At 37.5% G+C, this 9,439-nt stretch overlaps 1 protein-coding gene across 4 annotated transcripts in view; it reads left to right on the forward strand.

The window, feature by feature from the left end:
* Positions 1 to 9,439, forward strand: part of SSH2 (slingshot protein phosphatase 2) — a 238,218-nt gene that overhangs the window by 102,400 nt on the left and 126,379 nt on the right. The window lies entirely within an intron of this gene.

Consider the following 9,439-nt stretch of genomic DNA (forward strand, 5'->3'; position numbering starts at 1 on the left):
GCCACACCCTCATGACATCATCTAACCCTAATTTCCTCCCAAAGGCTCCCATCTCCAAATATCATCACATTGGAGGTTGGCTTCAGCATACAGATTTGGGGGGCACATAAACATTTAGTCCATAACATTCCACCCATGCCCCCCAAAATTCATCTCCTTCTCACATACAAAATATATTCATCACATCCCAACAGCCCCAAAGGTCTTAACTCATTCTAGCATCGACTCTGAAGTCCAAAGTCTTATCTAAATATCATCTAAATAAGATATGGGTGAGACTTGAGGCAAAATTCCTCTCCAGCTATGAACCTGTGGAATCAGATTAATTATACACTTTAAAATACAATGGTAGGACAGGCATAGGCTAGACATTCCCATTCCAAAAGGGAGAAATAGAAAGGAAAGAAAAGATGACAGGGCCCAAGTAAGTCCAAAACTTAGACAAATACCATTAGATCTTAAGGCTCAAGAATAATCCTCTTTGGTTTGATACTGTGCCTTCTAAACCCAGTGGGGAAGTAGTCCTGCCTTCAGGACTCACTGGAGTAGTGGTGTCATCTCCAGGGATCACCTGAGCAGCCCTGCACTTCTGGCTCCCTTGGAGTACCACCCATGCAGTGTTCTGCAAGGGCCCACCTACCTGGCACCTTTGAAACGGATGTGGAGGCAGCCTTGCCTGTCAGCCCTCGCACTCTCGGCGTGTGGTGGGAGTAGCAGCCTTGACGATCTCTGAATCTTTTTGGGGTACTCTTCCCTTTTCTTGGAGAATGTTCATGTTCACAGCCTCCCTTCATTCTGTCTCATTTTCTGTTTCTGATCTTCAATGAGATTCCATGGGATGTTACAATGATGGAAGAATTGGCTGCTCTTTACAAAAAAAAAGAGTAATCTAGTAACAAGCACGCTAAAATTAAGAATTCAAAGATGTAATGAATTGAGTGTGAATATTGCTAGAAACCAAAATTAGTAAGTTAGAAACTAAACTTCACAGAATTAAAAAGTGAAAATTAAAACACGTTTTAACCATTGTGTTAGCAAAGATTTAGATTATTAGTATCCAAAAAAATAGCATTTTCTGCCTTATAAATTGGTACAGCCTTTTTAGAGTGTAAGTTAGCAGTATCAATTAAAATTCAAAATATTCTGGATTTGGACCCAGAACTTCCACTTTTAGAAGTTAATCCAGAACAAAGAGATGGACCCAAGAGTATTTGTTGCAACATTTTTTTTAAACTTGGAAACATCCCAAATGTTGATTAATAGAGAAATAACTAACCAATATTTCTATTGTGTATAGTACTCAAAATGTTTAATAAATGTTAATGTGTGGGAAAAAATTAGAAATTACCGTATGATCCAGCAATTCCCTTTCTGAGTATATACTCAAAATAACTAAAAGCAGGGTCTTGAGAAATTTGTGCACCCATGTTCATAGCAACATTATTAGCCGAAGGGTAGAAGCAACCCAAGTATCCATAGACAGATAAATGGATAAACAAAATGTAATATATACGTATAATGGAATATTATTCAGGCTTAAAAAAGTAGGAAATCCTGCAATTTATGATGAACCTTGAGGACATTATGCTAAGTGAAAAAAGGCAGTCCCAGAAGGATACATATTGTATGATTCCACTTATATGAGGTACCTACTGTAGTCGAATTCTCAGAGATGGGAAGTAGAATGTTGGTTGCCAGGGGATAGGGGAGGATGGATAGGGAGTTATTTAATGGGTACAGAATTTCATTTTTGGAAGAGAAAAAAGTTCTAGAGATGGATGGTAGTGATAGTTGAACAACGAACAACAGTGTGAATTACTTCATGCCTTGTACACTTAAAAATAGTTATTTAAGAGGGCAAATTTTATGTTATATGTATTTTACTATAATTAAAAAACAAATGATCTACTCATGTCACACCAGCTCCTTTTTATGATATCTAATTCTGGCGCTGCTTTGTCATTCCCAGGAGATAAGCATAAAAAAATAATAATAATTGTAGAGCTAAAAATCAGGTTGTGTATTATTACCTTTTTGATAAAAATATAAATGGATGAAATTCAGTTCCAGTCTTGGCCTTTTTTTTTCTTTATAAATTTATTTATTTATTTTTGGCTGCGTTGGGTCTTAGTTGCTGCGCACAGGCTTTCTCTAGTTGTAGCGAGTGGGGGCTACTCTTCGTTGCGGTGCGCAGGCTTCTCATTGCGGTGGCTTCTCTTGTTGCAGAGTATGGGCTCTAGGCGTGTGGGCTTCAGTAGTTGTGGCACGTGGCCTCAGTAGTTGTGGCTCACGGGCTCTAGAGCACAGGCTCTGTAGTTGTGGCTCACAGGCTTAGTTGCTCCGTGGCATGTGGGATCTTCCTGGACCAGGGCTTGAACCCATGTCCCCTGCATTGGCAGGCGGATTCTTAACCACTGTGCCACCAGGGAAGTCCCTCCAGTCTTTTCTTTTGCATATTTATGAACTGATAGCTTTTCGTCTTCTTGTGTCATAACCCACTTTGCTGACTGGGGAACAACCAGGAAGGTAACTATAAAATGAAACCATGTAACACACCAATATTCAACCATTTTGATTTATAAATGGCTATCTCATATGAGTCAACCTAATAAAATTGCAAGATAATAAATAAAAGTGAGCAAAAGAAAGATGCCATTGAAATAAATCTTGAAATCCCAAGACATCTTTTTTAAGGTGACTAGTTGTGGAAGGAAACAAAGTACCTTAGATCTAAACTTGGAAAATATTTTAATTATAGTAGAATTCTCCCATTTCTGTATATATCAACTCTAAGCTAAGAATTGTATAAAGTAAAGACAAAAGGAATAACCTTTAGGAAATTGTCTTTTGGGTCAGCAATTTATAGTATTGTACAATAATATAGTTTCAAACATCTCAAAGAAATCCCACCCACCCCCCGTACTACTTTTTTTAGGCAAATGAATGTTTAAGCCACTCAGGACAGTTTTTATGTTTTCTCCCCTCAACTCAAGCAACATGTATAATATTTGTCACTATTTTTAGTTACTCTGAATGTGTAGTTATTTTTCATGTTTAGCCCTAAACCTCTCCTGTTTTTAAACGTAATTTCTTCCTCTTCAGTTTTTCATAGACATAAAGAATTACTTACCATCTACTGAAAAAGTTCTGCACCTTTGAAAATGTGTTATTTTCTCTTAAGTACGTCAAACCTAACAATGAAAGTTTTGTTGCAGGTGGGGAAGAGAGAGAGCAAGCAGTGTGGGCCAGAGGAGTATCAGAAAATATCCTGGGAAGAGTTGGGTCTTGAACGAATGGGATTAGATAGGAGAACAGAAGAAGAGCATTCCAAATATAGGAGGATGGGGAGAGTGGGAGGATATCCCCAGAAGTCTGGAAGTAGGTGCTAATGTGTTCCAGGGACAATAAGAAGACAATTGTCTATATCTTAAGAGCAGAGGAGTTTTGATTTGATAGATCTTTGTCTAGAAGAATGGCATGAATGCCAGAAAAGAGTCTGGCAGTGTTATGCAGTATGAGAGGAGGCAGGAAAATGACTCAGGAAGCTGTTGCAGGCAAATGGCTAGAGGTGGGCAATCACTTCCAACTGACAGCAGCATGAGGACAGGGACTGTGTCTTTTATCTCAGTATCCACAGCAATTAGCCTGTAGTTGCCACTCAGTAAATGCTTGTTGAATGAATGAATGAATGAAAGAGAATAGAATATTGGTTGATATCTTTACTAGAAATGATATAGTTGAAAAAGAGAACTTCTGTGAACACATATGAAGAGTTCACCTTTGAACATGTGAAGCAACAGGGCAGTAGTCAAGTGGAAACAGCTTGAAGACGGCTGAAAGAAAACATGGAATCAGGGCATGTCTTTGTGTAAGATATAATTTCACAATGGTACTGTGTTACTAATGCATTCATTTTGTGGCCAACTCTTTCTTCCAGATCTCTATTTGGTACCTTGTGAAGTTCTCTTTCTCTTGTATTTGCTCTGTTTATTTTTTTAGTTTTGAGATATGACTTCATTTAATTTCAGCCTATTTAGTGAAATAATTTTTGTATGGATTTAAATATCATAATGACAGTAAATACTACATTGCCCATCTTTAGGCTGTGGAAGGAAAACAGATGTACTTCTACCTGAGTATATGTTCTAGTTAAAGAATTTGTTAACCTAGAGAATAAGAGTATTCTACTTAAAAAAAAAAAAAGTGGTAAAGAGGAAAAGTCTGCTGTAAAAATGAACTGATAATTTATCCTCCTATGTATATTTTTTAATTTTGAAGGAGTCTCATAGAAAAATTGCTGATACAGTACAAGGAACTTTTTTTTCTGAGCCATTTGATAGTAAGATGCCCCCCTCACCTCACTTTTCTATTTTAAGAAACAGAATGATGATATTAATATTTCATGGAGAAGGCTTTTATTGAACTTATAGCAGAATATGTGTGTGTATGTGATTGATTGATTTACAAAAGTAGAGCTTTCCATGTATTTAAAAACCGTCTCTAACTGATGATAGTGAAGCTCCTCATCTTTTGCTTTTGGCCCTCCTGAAGTCTGAATCTCCACCTCCCACCATATGGGTTACTATTCTGATCCAGAGAACTTTCAGCTGTTTATAAATATTTTGATGTGGCCACCAGGGGATGTAGTGAGCTATCCTCTCATCTTCTTGAGTTCTGCCACTGTATGGAGTAGCCCCTTTAAATTGGTAAGTGCACACTTTGAAAGGTTCTTTTCCTAGCCACTCAACAAGAGTAAGAATTTTCACTTCCCTGAAGTACTCTGTGTTTCTGAAGAATGTATTCACAGATTCTATTTTATATTTATCTGACATGTTCTGCTTCTGGTAGCTACGATAGGCATTTCTCTTAAATCTGACTTGAAAAGCAAACTAATTATTGCAGCCATAATGAAATTAGGTATATCTTTTAAAGCTAGGTAAATAATTTTACTTGGTTTTTTTCTTTTAATAATTTTACTTTTTCCCCCCCAGATGTTATTCTTCAGGGTATTAAAAAAAAAAAAAGAGAGAAAACAATTTCCCCTCAATTCTTGACTTTGCCAAAGTAAGTTTTTGAAAAGTTGTTTTCTTATAGTATAAAACTCCAGAGACTAATAAAGTGTCAAATACCTATTACTGCTGGGAGAGGATTCTGGGAAGATAGTGGAGTAGGAAGCACCAGGAATCTGGCTCTCCATCTCGACAACAAATTGCGCTGGCAGAATCTGTCTGACGTAACTATTTTGGAACTCTGGAGTCTGTTGAAGGCCTGCAACTACTAGGGGAAGAACTGGAGGGTAAATTGTGGTCAATTTCAGCTTTTAGCTCTTAGTAGCTATCCATCCCTCCCCCTCAGCCACATGGTAGGCAGCTGTGCACATGTTCCTGGTGTAGCTTGCACACGGCTCATATAAGATGGGGTGGGCAAAAAAGACCCTGTCCTCCAGATATCAGGGATCTGTGATCTGATAACTGAGTGCCACTTATGATCATAGAGGTGCAGACAAAGGGGCAGGCAGCCAGTGTTGCTGCATCTCCCCCCTTTGTTGCAAGCCCCTCTCCCTCATGCTGAAGTGACATCCAGGGATTTAAAGGGCTAGCACCCTTCTTTTCTCCCCTTTCACTTTTTGCCTTTCCACCTTTTGGGAGTCAGACATTAAAGAGAGGACTTCAAAAACAGCTCATATAGGGGGAAAATTAGAATGTGTCCACATATGCCTAGGGAAGGGCTCAGAAAAGACCTGAGAAGACCTTAAGCTTACATCTCAGACTGATCCTTGGCACAGAGATGGCCTACAGCAATCAAAAAAACAAAAACAATAACAAAAAAATAGTAAACCCTGGGGAAGGTGGAGAATCTGATTTCCAAAGTTACCACATTATTAGATTCAAATGTCCAGTGTTCAACAAAAAAATCACAAGGCATACAAAAAACAGTAAAGTATGACCCATTCAAAAGAAAAAAATAGCAGAAACTGTCCCTGAAAAAGACCTAATGGCAGATATACTATACAAAGACTTTAAAACAACCATCTTAAAGATGTTCAAAGAACTAAAGGAAAATGTGGAGGAAGTTATAAAAATGATGTGTGAACAAAATGGAAATGTCAATAAGGAGATAGAAAATCTAAAAAGAAACCAAAAAAGAGCTTCTGGAGCTGAAAACTACAGTAAAATTAAAAATTTGCTGGATGGATTCAGAGGCAGATTTGAGCAGGCAAGAGAAAAGATCATCAAACTTGAAGATAGGACAATGGAAATTATCAAGTCTGAGGAACAGAAAGAAAAAGGACTGAATTAAAGCAAGCAGAACTTAAGGGACTTATGGGACATCATCAAGAGGACCAACATACATATCATGGGAGACCCGGAAGGATGAGAGAGAAAGAGCCAGAGCAAATATTTAAAGAAATAATGGCTAAAAACTTCCCAAATGTGGGTGTTCCCTGGTGGCCTAGTGGTTAGGATTCCAGGCTCTCACTGCGGTGGCCCAGGTTCAGTCCCTGGTTCGGGAACTGAGATCCTGCAAGCCACGTGGCACAGCCAAAAATCAACAACAACAACAAAAAAAACCTTCCCAAATTTGTTGAAAGACACAGTATAAATATCCAAGAAGCTCAACAAACTCCAAGTAAGATGAACTCAAAGAGACCCACACTGAGACACATTATAATAAAACTTTCAAAAGACAAAGGCAAAGAAAGAATCTTGAAAGCATCAAGAAAGAAGTGCATCATCACATACAAGGGATCCCCAAGAAGAATATCAGCAGATTTCTCATCAGAAATCTGGAGGCCAGAAGTTTTCTTATCAGAAACTTTGGAGGCCAAAAGACAATGGGCCAATATATTCAAAGTTCTAAAAGAAGAAAACGGTCAACCAAGAATCCTATATCTGGCAAAACTGCCCTTCAAAAGAGAAAGAGAAGTTAAGATATTCCAAATAAATAAAAGCTGAGGGAGTTTATGACCACTAGACCTGCCCTACAGGAAATGCCCAAGGGCTTCCTGCAAGGTAAAATGAAAGGACATCAGATAGTAACTCAAAGCCATATGGAGATATAAAGATTTCAGTAAAGGTAAATACATGAGCAATTATAAAAGCTAGTATTATTGTATCCTTGGTTTGTAACTGCACTTTTTATTTTCTGCATGATTTAAGAGACTAATACATTTAAACTAAAAAACCCCCAATGATTAGTGTAAAAGCTAGTGTTTCTGTAACTCTGGTTTATAACTCCAAATCTTGTTTTATACATAATTTAAGAGACTAATGCATTTAAAAGAATTATTAGTTTATGTTTTGGGACACCATGAATAATGGTGTTGTGACATCAGAAACTGAAAGGAGTGGAGACAGAGCTGTAAAGGAGCAGAGTTTTTGTATGTTATTGAAGCTAAGCTGGTATAAGTTGAATTCAGAGTGTTAAAACTTTAGGTTGTTAAGTGTAATCCTATGATAACCACAAAGAAATTAGCTATAGAACACACACAAAAGGAAATGAGAAAGGAATTTAAACATTTCACTACAAAAACTCAACAAAACACAAAAGAAGACAGTAATGCGGGGAAATAAGGGACAAAAAAAGCTTTAAGCCATGTGTAAAATAAACAGCACAATGAGAGAAGCAAGTCCTTTCTTATCAGTAATTACTTTAAGTGTAAATGAGTCCATGAAACTCTTCAAACAAAAGACAGAGATTGGCATAAGGGATAAAAAATACATGACCCAACTACAAGAGACTCATTTGAGATCCAAAGACACAATCAGGTTGAAAGTAAAAGGATGGAAAAAGATATTCTATGCAAATAGTAACCAGAAGAGAGCAGGGGTGACTGTACTAATTATCAGATAAAGTAGACTTCAGATCAAAAAGGTTATAAGAGACAAAGAGGGATGTTCTGTATTAACAAAAGATTTGGTGCAGCAAGAAAATATAACAGTTATAAACATTTATGCACTTAATGACAAACCATCAAAATGTATGAAGCAAAAACAGAATTGAAGGGAGAAATAGACAGTTCTATAATAATAGTTGGAGACTTCATTACCACACTGAAAATAATGTATAGAACAATCAGACAAAAGATAAGTAAGGAAATAGAAGACTTAACACAATAAACCAACTAGATCTAACAGACATATACAGAACACTACCCAACAACAGTAGAATACACATTCTTCTCAAGTGCACATGGGACATTTTCCAAGATGGACCATATGTTAGGCCGCAAATTAAGTCTCAATAGATTTTAAAAGATAGATCTCATACAGAGTGTCTTCTAAGATCACAATGGAATACAGTTAGAAATCAGTAACAAAAGGAAAACGGGAAAATTATGGAAATTAAACAACACACTTTTAAACAACCAGTGCATCAAAGAAGAAATTACAAGGGAAATTAGAAAATACTTAAGAGTCAAATGAAAACAACACAGCATACCAAAATTTACAGGACACACACAGCAAGAGCAGTGCTAAGGGGGAAATTTATAGCTAAAAATTTTTACATTGAAAAATAAGAATGATCTCAAATCAACAAACCAACCTTACACCTGAAGGAACTAGAAAAAGAAGAACAAACCAAACCCAAAGCTAACAGAACGAAGGAAATAATAAAGATTAGAGCAGAGATAAATGAAGTAGAGACTAGAAAATCAATAGAGATAATCGATGAAAAAGAAAGTTCGTTCTTCAAAAAGATCAACAAAACTGACAAATTCTGGTGCTAGATGGACTAAGAAAAAATGAGAGAAGACTAAAATTACTAAATCAGGACTTCCCTGGCAGTGCAGAGGTTAAGACTCCACGCTTCCAATGCAGGGGACGCGGGTTCTATCCCTGGTCAGGGAACTAAGATCCTACATGCCACGCGGCCAAAAAATAAAATTAAAAAAAAACTTACTGGGGCTTCCCCTGGTGGTGCAGTGCTTAAGAATCCACCTGCCAATGCAGGGGACGCGGGTTCGAGCCCTGGTCCGGGAAGATCCCACATGCCGCGGAGCAACTAAGCCCGTGCGCCACAACTACTGAGCCTGCGCTCTAGAGCCCGCGAGCCACAGCTACTGAAGCCCACGCACCTAGAGCCTGTGCTCTGCAACAAGAGAAGCCACCACAATGAGAAGCCTGCTCACTGCAACAAAGAGTAGCCCCTGCTCACTGCAACTAGAGAAAGCCTGTGTGCAGCAACAAAGACCCAGCGCAGCCAAAAATAAATAAATTAATTTAATTAAATTATTTAAAAAATTTACTAAAATCAGCAATAAAAGTGGGGACATTACTACTGATTCTACAGAAATAAAAAGGATTATAAAAGTGTACTATGAACAGTTGTACACCAACAGATTGGATAATCTAGATGAAATGGACAAATTCCTAGGTTGTCCTTAAATAAAATTGATACTTTACAAAATGTATTAAGGAATAATTGACAAATATAC

The sequence above is a fragment of the Eubalaena glacialis genome, chromosome 19, assembly GCF_028564815.1.
Source record: "Eubalaena glacialis isolate mEubGla1 chromosome 19, mEubGla1.1.hap2.+ XY, whole genome shotgun sequence".
Taxonomy (NCBI): domain Eukaryota; kingdom Metazoa; phylum Chordata; class Mammalia; order Artiodactyla; family Balaenidae; genus Eubalaena; species Eubalaena glacialis.